The sequence below is a fragment of the Piliocolobus tephrosceles genome, chromosome 5 (genome assembly GCF_002776525.5).
Source record: "Piliocolobus tephrosceles isolate RC106 chromosome 5, ASM277652v3, whole genome shotgun sequence".
NCBI lineage: Eukaryota > Metazoa > Chordata > Mammalia > Primates > Cercopithecidae > Piliocolobus > Piliocolobus tephrosceles.
Window position 1 is genome coordinate 52,204,189 of NC_045438.1, and position 12,456 is coordinate 52,216,644.

At 44.8% G+C, this 12,456-nt stretch overlaps 1 protein-coding gene across 4 annotated transcripts in view; it reads left to right on the forward strand.

Moving 5' to 3' along the window:
- Positions 1-3,311, forward strand: part of MTHFD1L (methylenetetrahydrofolate dehydrogenase (NADP+ dependent) 1 like) — a 233,309-nt gene extending 229,998 nt beyond the window's left edge. For all 4 annotated transcript variants that reach the window (XM_023206150.1, XM_023206152.1, XM_023206153.1 and 1 more), the window contains exon 28: positions 2,951-3,311. The gene's annotated coding sequence lies outside the window, so the exon portion shown is untranslated. The remainder of the gene's footprint in view (positions 1-2,950) is intronic.
- The last annotated feature ends 9,145 nt before the right edge of the window (positions 3,312-12,456 follow it).

Consider the following 12,456-nt stretch of genomic DNA (forward strand, 5'->3'; position numbering starts at 1 on the left):
AGAGTACTTGAAACGATACCAACATACAGTAATGATAAATACTCAAGATAATGGACACCCCAGTTACCCTGACTTGATCACTACACATTCTAGGCATGTAATAAACACTCCCATATACCCCATAAGAATATAAAATATTAGGCCGGGTGTGGTGGCTCATGCCCGTAATCCCAGCAATTTGGGAGGCCAAGGTGGGTGGATCACTTGAGCCCAGGAGTTTGAGACCAGCCTGGGAAACATGGCAAAACCCTGTCTCTACTAAAAATAGAAAAATTAGCCAGGCGTGGTGGTGCACACCTGTAATCTCAGCTACTCAGGAGACTGAGGCAGGAGAATCGCTTGAACCCAGGAGGTGGAGGTGGAGGCTGCAGTGAGCTGAGATCATGCCACTGCACTCTAGCCTGGGTGACAGAGCAAGACTCGGTCTCAAAAATGTATATAATGTATCAATACAAGGGAAAAATGGGCAGAAAGTTTCAATGATATTTAATAACCATAAATTAATCTTGAGTTGGGTTGCTGCCTGCCAGCCCTTCTGTGAACATGATTTGTTCAGTCGCAAGTCACAAACCACAGGGTTACAGAGTGCCCTGGGAGGGCGCCTGAGCTCTGTGGTTTTAGTCTTGAAACTTTATCTTTTCACAGAGCAATTCAAAAATTGCTCATCACCATTGTGTTCCCAGAAAAGAGGTGCCAACATATCACCCTGAGCCATCCAAGGAGTGCTGTGTGCCCTCTTCCTTTCCGCTTCCAGGCGGGGGCCAAGTAGGATGGAAGCTCCAGCTTTATACTTAAATAATCCTCATCAACATCTAAAAGATAGTGATAATTAAATCTCTCCTATGTTGCTAAATTAAATCTCTCCTATCTAACTAAAATGGAATGTTTTAAAGCTTAGGTAACAATTGTGAAATTCTTAATTCCCCTTAAAAACATTTTTTTCTGAGCACATTTTGATTTCTTATTCCCATGCCAAAATAGAATGTTTCGTATATGGTATCTTCCAAAATATTTTCCCACTGAGTTAACTTCTGAAATTGTTTCTTCCAATGATAAGCAATAAACAACAGATTCGTTTTTACATTCTCACCTTAGCTATTGCACCTCTGATTGTTTTCATCTGTAATGAGACTTTCTATACTTTGGCCAGTCCTTCTGTTTTTCTTAAAATGTGGGACCACGGGCCAGGCATGGTAATCCTGTAATCACATCTGTAATCCCAGCACTTTGGGAGGCCGAGGCAGGCAGATCACCTGAGGTCAGGAGTTCAAGATCAGCCTGGCCAACATGGCGAAACCCCATCTCTACTAAAAATACAAAAATTAGTCGGGCATGGTGGCAGGTACCTGTAATCCCAGCTACTTGGGAAGCTGAACCCCGAGAATTACTTGAACCCAGGAGGCGAAGGTTGCAGTGAGCTGAGATCGTGTCGCTGCATCCCAGTGAGGGCGACAGACCAAGACTCCATCTCAAAAAAAAATAAAGTCAGACCACAAACTCTAAGCCCCTTTAGACACAAAATCACAGGATACAAATGTAATGTGCTAATCAGCTGGTCTTCCACCACCCATCTCTGGAGCTTGGAAGGCCTTGTCCAGCCTTGCCTTGCCAAGCAAAGGGTCATCTCTAGCCTAGCACGCCTGCTGTCCCAAGAGTCATTGACCCTCAGGTCAAGGGATACCAGAGTCACTACAGTGAGGCTGGCCGTGTCTCTGAAATATTTTCTTTTTCTTTGTTGTGCTTATAATACTCCTGTTTTCTGTTTATTCCCTTCACTTGAATCAGATATTAGGGGAGTATTTGAAGCTCCTCGTTCCCTCTCTTCATCAATATCTTCTGTCTAGAAACTAATCAAGCACCCTATCTGGCTCCAAACCGCTCAGTTATCTCTGGGAGGCCAACCCACAGGATTTCAGCAGAGTTACACTTTCTTGGCCTAAAAGATAAGTCCTTCCATGTATAAATTCAGATTAAAGGCAACATATTGCATTTACATTTTAGAGGGGTGAACACATTTTTTTCTGGAACTTAAGTGTTGTTTTGTTTCTTTGTTTTTGTTTTTACTTTTGTTTTTAATGTCATTTGATTTATTTCTCTTTCTAAGAGATTACAGGATTCAAGAATGACAATGAATCTTAATAGCCTTTGAGAGAAGGCAGCAAAACTTTAGTACTAATTTCCAGGACCATGAACTTCCATGCTGTCCTAAATGGCATTTTTCAGACATTGCTTTCTGTGCCTACTCTATAAAACCCAAAATCCAAGGTAACAGGATTCCTTATCTAAAATCCTAAACAAGGCTGGGCATGGTGGTTCACACCTGTAATCCCAGCACTTTGGGAGGCTGAGGCAGGTGAATCACTTGAGCCCAGGAGTTCAAGACCAGCCTGGCCAACGTGGTGAAACCTCGTCTTTACTAAAAATACAAAAATTAGCTGGGCATAGTGGTGCACACTTGTAATCCCAGCTACTCAGGAGGCTGTGACAGGAGGATTGCTTGAACCCAGGAGATGGAGCTTGCAGTGAGCCAAGATCTCGCCACTACACTCCAGCCTGGGTGACAAAGTGAGACTCTGTCTCAAAAAATTTAAAAAAAAAAAAAAATCCTAAATATTCTCCTTCCACAGGATCCTACAAACTGTAGATCCCAAACTTGGAATTTCTGGGAATTCTGCCAGTATCCCCAAGTAAATCTCTTGGGAAGTTTAGAATGCTGCATGGCATAGCGATGCCTGCCCTTCCAGAGTGGTGCAGACTGATTCTCCACATCTGCTAAGTAAAATATTCCAAACACAGATCAGCCTTATCTAGTGAACAGAACCATCGCTCCGCTCTTGAATTTTTTTTTTTGGGCCTCAAACTTTAGAGCTATAACATGTTAACGGTTTAACACCAGAGGAGAAAGCTATTCTTAAACTACTCAAACATGGTTTTTTTTTCTGTTTTTCAGACTCCTGAAACAGACTACTCTTTGCCTTTTTGCTGCAGTTGGAGAAGAAACTGAATTTGAAAAATGTCTGTTACGCAATGCTGGAGACATAGTGAAATAGGCTAAAGATTTCTTCGTTCATGATGAATTCTGTTCACAGCGGAGTGTGGTGTTCAGCAAAAGGACCTCCACCAAGACTGAAAGAAACTAATTTATTTCTGTTTCTGTGGAGTTTACATTATTTCTACTGCTTACACTTTAGAAGGTTTATTTTATGGGGACTAAGGGATTAAAAGAGTGTGAACTAAAAGGTAACATTTTCCACTCTCAAGTTTTCTACTTTGTCTTTGAACTGAAAATAAACATGGATCTGGAAAACCAACCAGCAAGTTTTCAGTGCCAGATAAAACTCTCTGCCCTCTAGAGGTAGCTCCTCATGGGAGGCAGCTGGGAGTGTTACCTGACACCGATTTCCTAGAAAACTGTGAAGGCAACCAAGCTTTTTAAACGTGACAAGAAAAGCAATAACACACATGGAGAAATACCTGATCAATCGGGAAATCTGACCGTCAGGGATCTCTTGTAATATCTCTTGGAATGAAGTGCACTGTGTATCCAATGCTATTTTCCAGCGCCAGTGAAGTTGCTATTTCTTACCTAAAACAAATGGGTTTATGCTAGTTTCTTCCACCAAGGAATGAGTCTCAATGGCCATTAAACTTTCTAAGGCCCACAGGGCTAGGAAAAGTCTCTCTTAAAGGTCAGGTGTTTGGAAAATGTTTTTCCTTTTGCCCAACCCTTAATTAATAGTAGAGAATGTTCTGTGGCCTATTCCCCTCACTGGGAGTTCTTGACCCTTCTTTGTTTTCCAATTTTTCCTACAATAATATAAAATTACGTAAAAGTTAAAACAAAACCAAGGATTCAGGAAGAAACAAGCAGTGATTGTCCTCTAGGCAGCCTAAAGAAAATAGTCACCATAAATATCTTAGATGTCCTCCAGGCATATCCTGCAGGATCTTTCCTGCGTCCTCTTGTCCTACACCCTCCAGTGACCCTGCTCAGCCATTGCTCAGCCCATAATGCATCTTTATGCACAATTTGTCCCAAAACACTGTTTAGGAACTCAAAAACCTCCCACTCAAAAGCTGTCTGTCCCAAGAATAATTTCACTTGGCAATTCTGAAGTGTCCTTCCCCATCCCTGCCCTTTGTTTGGGAGTATACCTCTCCAAATATACAGTAAAGCACCAGTTAACTGTATATTTGGAGAGGTATACTCCCAAATCAAGGGCGTACCCCTCTCCCTTTACAGTAAATTTGTAAACCCTTTGTAATCTCCAAATAGATGTATACATTGAAAACCCTATATATTCCACTCAGAAAACTTTTTTTTTTTTTTTAAGATTGGTGGGGGGGGGGGGGGGGGGGGGGGGGGGGGGCGCTCACTCTGTTGCCCAGGTGGAGTGCAATGGTGCAATCATGACCCACTACAGCCTCAACCTCCCAGGCTCAGCCTCCAGAGAAGCTGGGACTACAGGCACGCACCACCCCACCCAGCTAATTTTTGTATTTTGGTAGAGACAGGGTTTCACCATGTTACCCAGGCTGGTCTCAAGGTCCAGAGCTCAGGCGACCTGCCGGCCTCAGCCTGCCAAAGTGCTGGGATTAGAGGCGTGAGCCACCGTGCCTAGCCATGAATTGATTTTTAAGCAGTTGCCTTCTGCTACTCATGTTTTTATTCTTTTCCTCTGCACTGAAAGGTTAATTTTCTATTTTTGAAAACATTTTTAAAAAAAAATATTTTAGGAATCTCCGTTCAAAAAGCTTTAGCCTAGGGACTCCTTTCCTTACCTACTTTTACCAGACAACTCATCAACTCAAAAAGTAAATAAGCATCCTGCATACCAGTGTGGGAGAGTTTTCCACTGCTCACTTTGGAAGGACTATCATCCAGGTGCTGCTGGAAACCGCAAACTGTTTCCCATTGTGTAGGCTCATTCAGAGTCCTCCGGGTGTCATAACGCGGGCTCTGATGGATTTGTTTTTGCTCATTCGCTACCCTACTGATGGTAGCGTGTATTTGACTCCCACTGAGTGATATGCAGTCTCCATCCGAAGAAAGGTTAATTAATGGGCTCATGAACTCCCGATGACTTAGGGCATTCACAGAGAAAAAGAAGTATTATTATGGGGAGTATTGGGAGGAGCCAGTTATCAACCATCTCTTCTGAGGCCACAGCATGAGAAAAGAAAAATCACATAACCTTTGGCATGGTGGGTTTCAGTTAGAAATCTTCCCAAGAAGAGTGGATACTGATTTCTTTCTGCCTTTAATTGAAATGTAAAAATCTAATAGGCCAGAGATGGTGAGTGGTTCCAATTACCCACTGTGGCGCACAAATATGTAATCATGCCCCCGTCTGCTTGAGGACTGGCAGTGGTGACACCTGCCAAGGTGAAGTCCCAGACCAGAAGAATCATCTGTGAAAGCTGCCCAAAGAGCACACTATAGGGATTAACTGAGGAAGAGATGCACAGGGACTTGGGAAAACAGCAGCAAGGCAATGAGCCAACCCACTCATTCAGAATTCTTTTTTTTTTTTTTTTTTTTTTTTTGTTGAGACAGAGTCTTGCTCTGTCACCCAGGCTGGAATGCAGTGGTATGATCTCGGCTCACTGCAACCTCCATCTCCCGGGTTCAAATGATTCTCCTGCCTCAGCCTCCCAAGTAGCTGGGATTACAGGCATGCACCACCATGCCAGCTAATTTGCATTTTTAGTAGAGACAGGTTTTCGCCATGTTGGCCAGACAGGTCTCGAACTCCTGACCTCAAGCCATCCACCCACCTCTGCCTCCCAAAGTGCTGGGATTACAGGTGTGAGCCACCACTCCGGGCCTCATTAATATTCTTTTTATTCTCCTATTGTCAGGGTTATTTTGTTTGTTTTAACTAGAGTGTGTATGTTTAATACACTTAAAGCTATAAGGAGTATTTTTCACAATAGATATTTAAAGAGAATCCTCATTCCCTCCCATCTGATAGTAGCCAGGGTTTGTTTTGTTTATTTGTTTGTTTGTTTGTGTAATTAGAATGTGCCCGGCCTGTTTTTATCATAATTTACCTTCTATATTCCCAGAAAATCCACATACACATAATTGTACGTTGCTTTTTCATAAATGTGTTCACACAAGGGAGTAAAAATTAAGTAACAAGTGCATTTTTTCTTTTTTTTTTTTTTTTTTTTTTTTGAGAAGAAGTCTCACTCTGTCGCCAGGCTGGAGTGCAGTGGCGTGATCTCGGCTCATTGTAACCTCTGCCTCCCAGATTCAAGCAATTCTCTTCCTCAGCCTCCTGAGTAACTGGGATTACAGGCGCCTGCCACCATGCCCGACTAATTTTTGTATTTTTAGTAGTGACAGGGTTTCACCATCTTGGCCAGGCTGGCCTTGAACTCCTGACCTCGTGATCCACCCACCTCGGCCTCCCAAAGTGCTGACATTACAGGTGTGAGCCACTGCGCCTGGCCAACAAGTGCATTCTTACAGCATTTATTACAAACCTATAATCCGTATCTTCTGAAAAAGTCAAGCATTATGACAAAACAACTGGTCAATCAGCAGATCTTCATGTAACACTGTAAACCATAATGCAGCCAGAGACAGATACACCCCAAAACTCTAACAGCTATACTTCAGAACAGCAGAATGGACTAGAATTCAGGGGTCTGAATTTGAATGGGGAAAAAAATGTAACATCTTTATGGCTATCAACAGTGCTGTGTCTTTTTTGTTTGTTTTGAGATAGGATCTCATTCTGTCGCCCAGACTGGAGTGCAGTGGCACAATCACAGCCCACTGCAGCCTTCACCTCCCAGGCTCAAGCAATCCTCCCACCTCAGCCTCCCCAGTAGCCGGGACCACAGGCACACCACCACACCACACCACGCTAATTTTTTATTTTTTGTAGATACAAAGTCTTGCCACATTGTCCAGGCTGGTTTCGAACTCCTGGGCTCAAGTGATCATCTCACCTCAGCCTGCCAATGTGTTGGGATTACAGGCATGAGCCACTGTGCGTGGCTTTTTTTTTTTTTTTCCTAGCCACTAGACCTCAGGGAAACAGTACTTATGTCTTTGTCATCAATCAGAGATATTTTAATATTACATGACAGTTTCTACAAATATTCACAATAGCATTTATGCTTCTCACTGCATCAAAATTATAGTAGTTATTAGATCTCCCACTGTCTTTGTATCACATGTAAATAAAGAGGCACATACATTGCTATAACCAAATATGGTACCTTTTCTATACTTTAATAATTGCATTTCAGGCTGGGCGCAGTGGCTCATGGCTGTAATCCCAGCATTTTGGGAAGCCAAAGTGGGTGGATCACTTGAGGTTAGGAGTTCGAGACCAGCCTGGCTAACGTGGTGAAAACCCATCTCTACTAAAAATACAAAAATTAGCCAGGCATGGCAGCACACACCTGTAGTCCCAACTACTTGGGAGGCTGAGGCAGGAGAATCGCTTGAGCCAGGGAGGCAGAGGTGGCAGTAAGCCAAGGTCACGCCACTGCACTCCAGGTGCGCAACAAGAACAAAACTGTGTCTCAAAGAAAAAAACAAGCATTTTACTATCATTGATTTGTTTTATAATCATAAGTGTTTTCATTTAAGCATTTAAAAAATATTATTCTAAGAAGGGATCCATGGGCTTCACCAGCTTGTCCAAGGGCATCCGAGGCACATAAAAGGTTAGAATCCCCTGGACTAGATGAGATGCTAACAGCCTAGGTTCTGGTTCTGTGGCAGCATTACCCGGTCTCCAACATTGCTACCTCTACATCTGCACCTCAGTCCGTCTCTACAGGTCCCTGATCCAGGGTGCCTGGTGTGCCTATAATAGAGTCTTGGTCTGTATGTAATGGTAACACAGGCAGCAACTGCCACCAAAGTTTCTCCAGCCTGATTCAGAGGATGCGCAAGAAGCTCTGGACACGGTGGAGTGCCTAAGCCTTGGTTAGCAACTCCACCCCCAAGCCAGCCCCTGAGCTCCCACCCCGCCCTGCTCTGAGGCCAGGCTTCTGCACATGGTTTTAGATGCTGCCCAGCAATGGAGTTCTCACCTGACCTGGTTCCTCCCCGTAGCTCACACAGGGCCACAGCTTGCATATTGGTGGTCAGACACCATTGCTCACGGTAGATGGGACGGAGTTGAATAGCCAGTCTACATTCCTGAAAGACCAGAGTCCAACCACTTGGCAACTGTGGGTGGAATGCTGCCTACGAGAGCACCATGTCGTAAACATACATGTACATAACCATGGAGTCAGTGGATTGTCCAGGGAACTGCTATTGATGAGTGCTGGGCCTTCCTAAAGGTCTTGGTAAAATGGTTGGTTTCTAGGACAAAAGGCATATCATGAACCACAAAGGATGGGGAAAATACTTCACAAATTGGAGTAGGACCATAAAGTTAAGCCTTCAATATAAGTAAGAAAAAATTAATTTTATTTTATTTTATTTTTTGAGATGGAGTCTCACTCTGTCACCCAGGCTGAAGTGCAGTGGCATGATCTTGGCTCACTGCAACCTCCACCTCCCAAGTTCAAGTGATTCTCCTGCCTCAGGCTCCCGAGTAGCTGGGATTACAGGCACGTGCCACCATGTCCAGCTAATTTTCATATTTTTAGTAGAGACGGGGTTTCATCATGTCAGCCAGGCTGGTCTAGAACTCCTGACCTCCAGTGATCCGCCTTCCTCGGCCTCCCAGAGTGCTGGGATTACAGGCGTGAGCTACTGCACCTGGCCAAAGAATGAAATTCTTAACTGCACCACCCTCCTGTGATGTCAGCCTTGTCAATGTAGGTCATCACCTTAGGTATTTTGTTATTTGTTTGTTTGTTTGTTTTGAGATGGAGTTTCGCTCTTGTTGCCCAGGCTGGAGTACAACGGTGCGATCTTGGCTCACTGCAACTTCCGGCTCCCAGGTTCAAGCGATTCTCCTGCCTCAGCCTCCCGAGTAGCTGGGATTACAGGCATGCGCCACCATGCCCAGCTAATTTTTTATATTTTTAGTAGAGACGGGGTTTCTCCATGTTGGTCAGGCTGGTCTCGAACTCCCAGCCTCAGGTGATCCGCCTGCCTCAGCCTCCCAAAGTGCTGGGATTACAAACATGAGCCACCGTGCCCAGCTAACCTTAGGTATTTTTTGTTGTTCTCTTTTTCGGGGTGTTGGGGCACCGGGTCTCACTTTGTCACTCAGGCTGGAGTATAGTGGTATGATCTTGACTCACTACAACCTCCGCCTCCTGGACTAAAGTGATCCTCCCACTTCAGTCCCCTGAGTAGCTGGGACTACAGGCATGCACCATCACACCTGGCTAATTTTTTATGTTTTTCGTAGAGACAGGGTTTTGCCATGCTCCCCAGGCTGGTCTCGAACTCCTCAGCCCAAGCAATCCTCCACCTCTGCCTCCCCAAGTGCTGGGATTACAGGCGTGAGCCACCACACCCAGCCACCCTAGGTATTTTAATCCTTATTCTTTTGTACTACTTAAACTCTAAGATAGCAGCCTCCCCAGGTCCCAAGTGTGGCGCTTTCCTGTGTCCTAGGCTGTGGGTGCCCTGTTTCAACTACAATGAACAGTTTTCATGAGGCAGCACCCATAACTGGCCACATCCAGCGTATTCAAGTTAAGCAAAACCACAGGAGCCAGTTGCCCACAGAAATCCTCTCTGGGCAATTAATAGCAGGTCCCCAGGCATTTAGGGTAGTTTTTATTGCAGGTTTTAGAATTGCAACTCAAAAAAAAAAAAAAAAAAAAAAAGGCCCAGGAGCTGGACATGGTGGCACATGCCTGTAATCCCAGCTACCCTGGAGCTGAAGCAGGAGGATCGCTTGTGGCCAGGAGTTCAAGCCTGCAGTGAACTGTGACTGTGCCATTGCACTCCAGCCTGGGTAACAGAGCAAAAAAACTGGCCCTGGGATCATCTTCATTAGAATCACCTGAGAGAGTTGTTTACAAAATGCAGCTTCCTGTCTCCATTTAGATCTAATCAGTTGGACTCTCTGGGGATAATCCTGGGAATCTGTGTTTTAACAAATTCACAAGGTCATTCTTCTGCATACTGAAGTTTAGGAGTTAACCTAAACTCCACTTTTGTATCACTGTTTGCCTAGCACAATGCCTAGCACATGTGAGGTGCTAGAGAAATACTCCTGGAAGGGATGAAGAGATGTTGAGAGCTGTCAACTCAGTGTGCCCCACCCACTGCGTATTTATGCACCGCCGCCGCCCGGGCCCCCCCCCCCCCCCCCACCACCCGTTAGAGCCCCTTCAATTCCTTGTATTCCTTTGGAGACAAGTCGTTTAAATTTTTTCTCACGTACCTTTCTCAGCTAAGGCTTTGCTAGGCTCCCAAGCTCCCAAAGTTTAATTCTTACGCCAGCTCAGCAACCACAGTCCTCTTAGGAAGGTGCAACTGGCAGCAGAGGAAGGAAGTGTCATCTGAGCTCAGAAGCTCCCCTTCCAGGATCTTGTCTAATAATCCTTTAAAAGTTGAGTGCCTCCCAGGCCAGGCATCACACTAGACTCAGTGGATGAAGAAAGATGAACAAGGTTGGGAAGGGGTGCTTCTAAAATGGTCTCAGAACCCACTGAGAGGATCAGTGGGTGGGGGTTGGCGGGGTGAGACTGGGCTGGCAGGAGCTCCTGCAAGCAGCCTGAGGCCAGCCCTGGGGGATGGCTTTTCACCTGCCTGCCAGAGGCCTTGTATCCATGCTTTGATTCTTTTTTTTTTTTTTTTTTGAGATGGAGTCTCACTCTGTCACCAGGCTGGAGTGCAGTGGTGCAATCTCGGCTCACCGAAACCTCCGCCTCCCGCGTTCAAGCGATTCCCGTGCCTCAGCCTCCAGAGTAGCTAGGATCCCAGGCGCACCACCAGCACACCCAGCTAATTTTTGTATTTTTAGTAGAGACGGGGTTTCACCATGTTGGCCAGGAAGGTCTTGATCTCTTGACCTCGTGATCTGCCCACCTCGGCCTCCCAAAGTGCTGGGATTACAGCCGTGAGCCACCACGGCTCACGGCCAATTCATTTTTATAAAATCACATGCAGTGGTTAGGCTTCTCTTCTCCTTAGCGCCCTAGGTTTGCATTTTAGTCTCCTGAAATGCTTTAAAAATACAAACTTTCAGATACGTTATTAACTGTATTTCATCCCAGGATTAAAAGGAGACTCCAGACAGGTTTGTGCCTGTGCCCCTCTGTTTTGGTGTGGCCGGCCTCAGAGGAGGGCAGTGTAATTGCAGAGACTAAGTTTGAGGTTAGAGTGTTTATGTAACAAATCAGCTCAACTTAAATATTTCTTGTGGTGCGGTCAGGGCTGCAAACATTCGCCCAGGACAGCAGCATGAATGTCATCTGTTTATTCAACCCTGTGTGGGCGTTGATGTTTATGTGAAAGGACCCTGATCGTTTAAAGCCAGTTAATATTTTCAATCATACATCATGTTGCTCATGTATCTTACAATCAGGATTGTGAAGAGACAAGTTTCCCAAAAAATCAGACTGGTTGCATTTGTATATGTGCTTATGAGCAGACACATTTAATGAATGTTCATTTGGCAAAGTCTTACAATTAAGGATTTTTTCTTCCAGAGATAATTACATGAGCCCTGATAATTTTCCTCTAAGTCAGCCTCTGATTACCTCCCCGCTTGATAGAGACAACATGTACCAGACAAGCAGTGGAGACAGACTCCCTGAGAGAACTGCAAGTGCTTTCTGGGGTTCAGAACAAGCCAACTGTATGAGAAGTGATACTTTCCAACTTCATGTCTTCATGGAGTTGGACGCCAAGGGAATTTGGGGACCAGGGGAAAAGAAATGGCGAGTAGCTCCCCTACTCCTCCCAAGACATTTTAGATTGTGGCTTTATTATTTAGTTTGAAATTTAAATTCCTGAATATCAGACACCCCCAAACTCAAATGTGAGTAAAGAAATGCATTCCAAAGCCAAATGTAAATTCTTTTTAAATTATTCATGCACCTAGCTCACCATTAGAACAGATAATTGAAGTAACTGTAAATATGCATAAACAGAAATGACAGAAACAGAAACATCCACAACAAATTACAGATGGACAGAAAAATCCACTTAAGCGCTAAATAATTACAGAGGAGAGAAGCCAAGGAAGGCAGGAGGCCATAGCTCTGGAGTGATGGGCGAGTTGGGACTATTCTGCAAACAGCCAGAGAGATGGGAGCCAATTTGTAGGGGAGGAAGGGGACCTGGCTGAGAGGAAGGGGCGTGGTGAGGGCTGAGGGGTAAAGCGTGTGTAGGGAAAGATAAATCCGTGGTGGGTTTATAACTGGTTTCTAACAAGTCTGAACTCAGAGAGGCAAAAGTGACAGAGGAAACCCTGGTCAACATGAAAAAAAAAAAAGAAAGTACGCTACAGATGAGATGGTGGGGGGGTCTTCCGGGAACCACCAATCAGAGCACAGGGAAGTGAC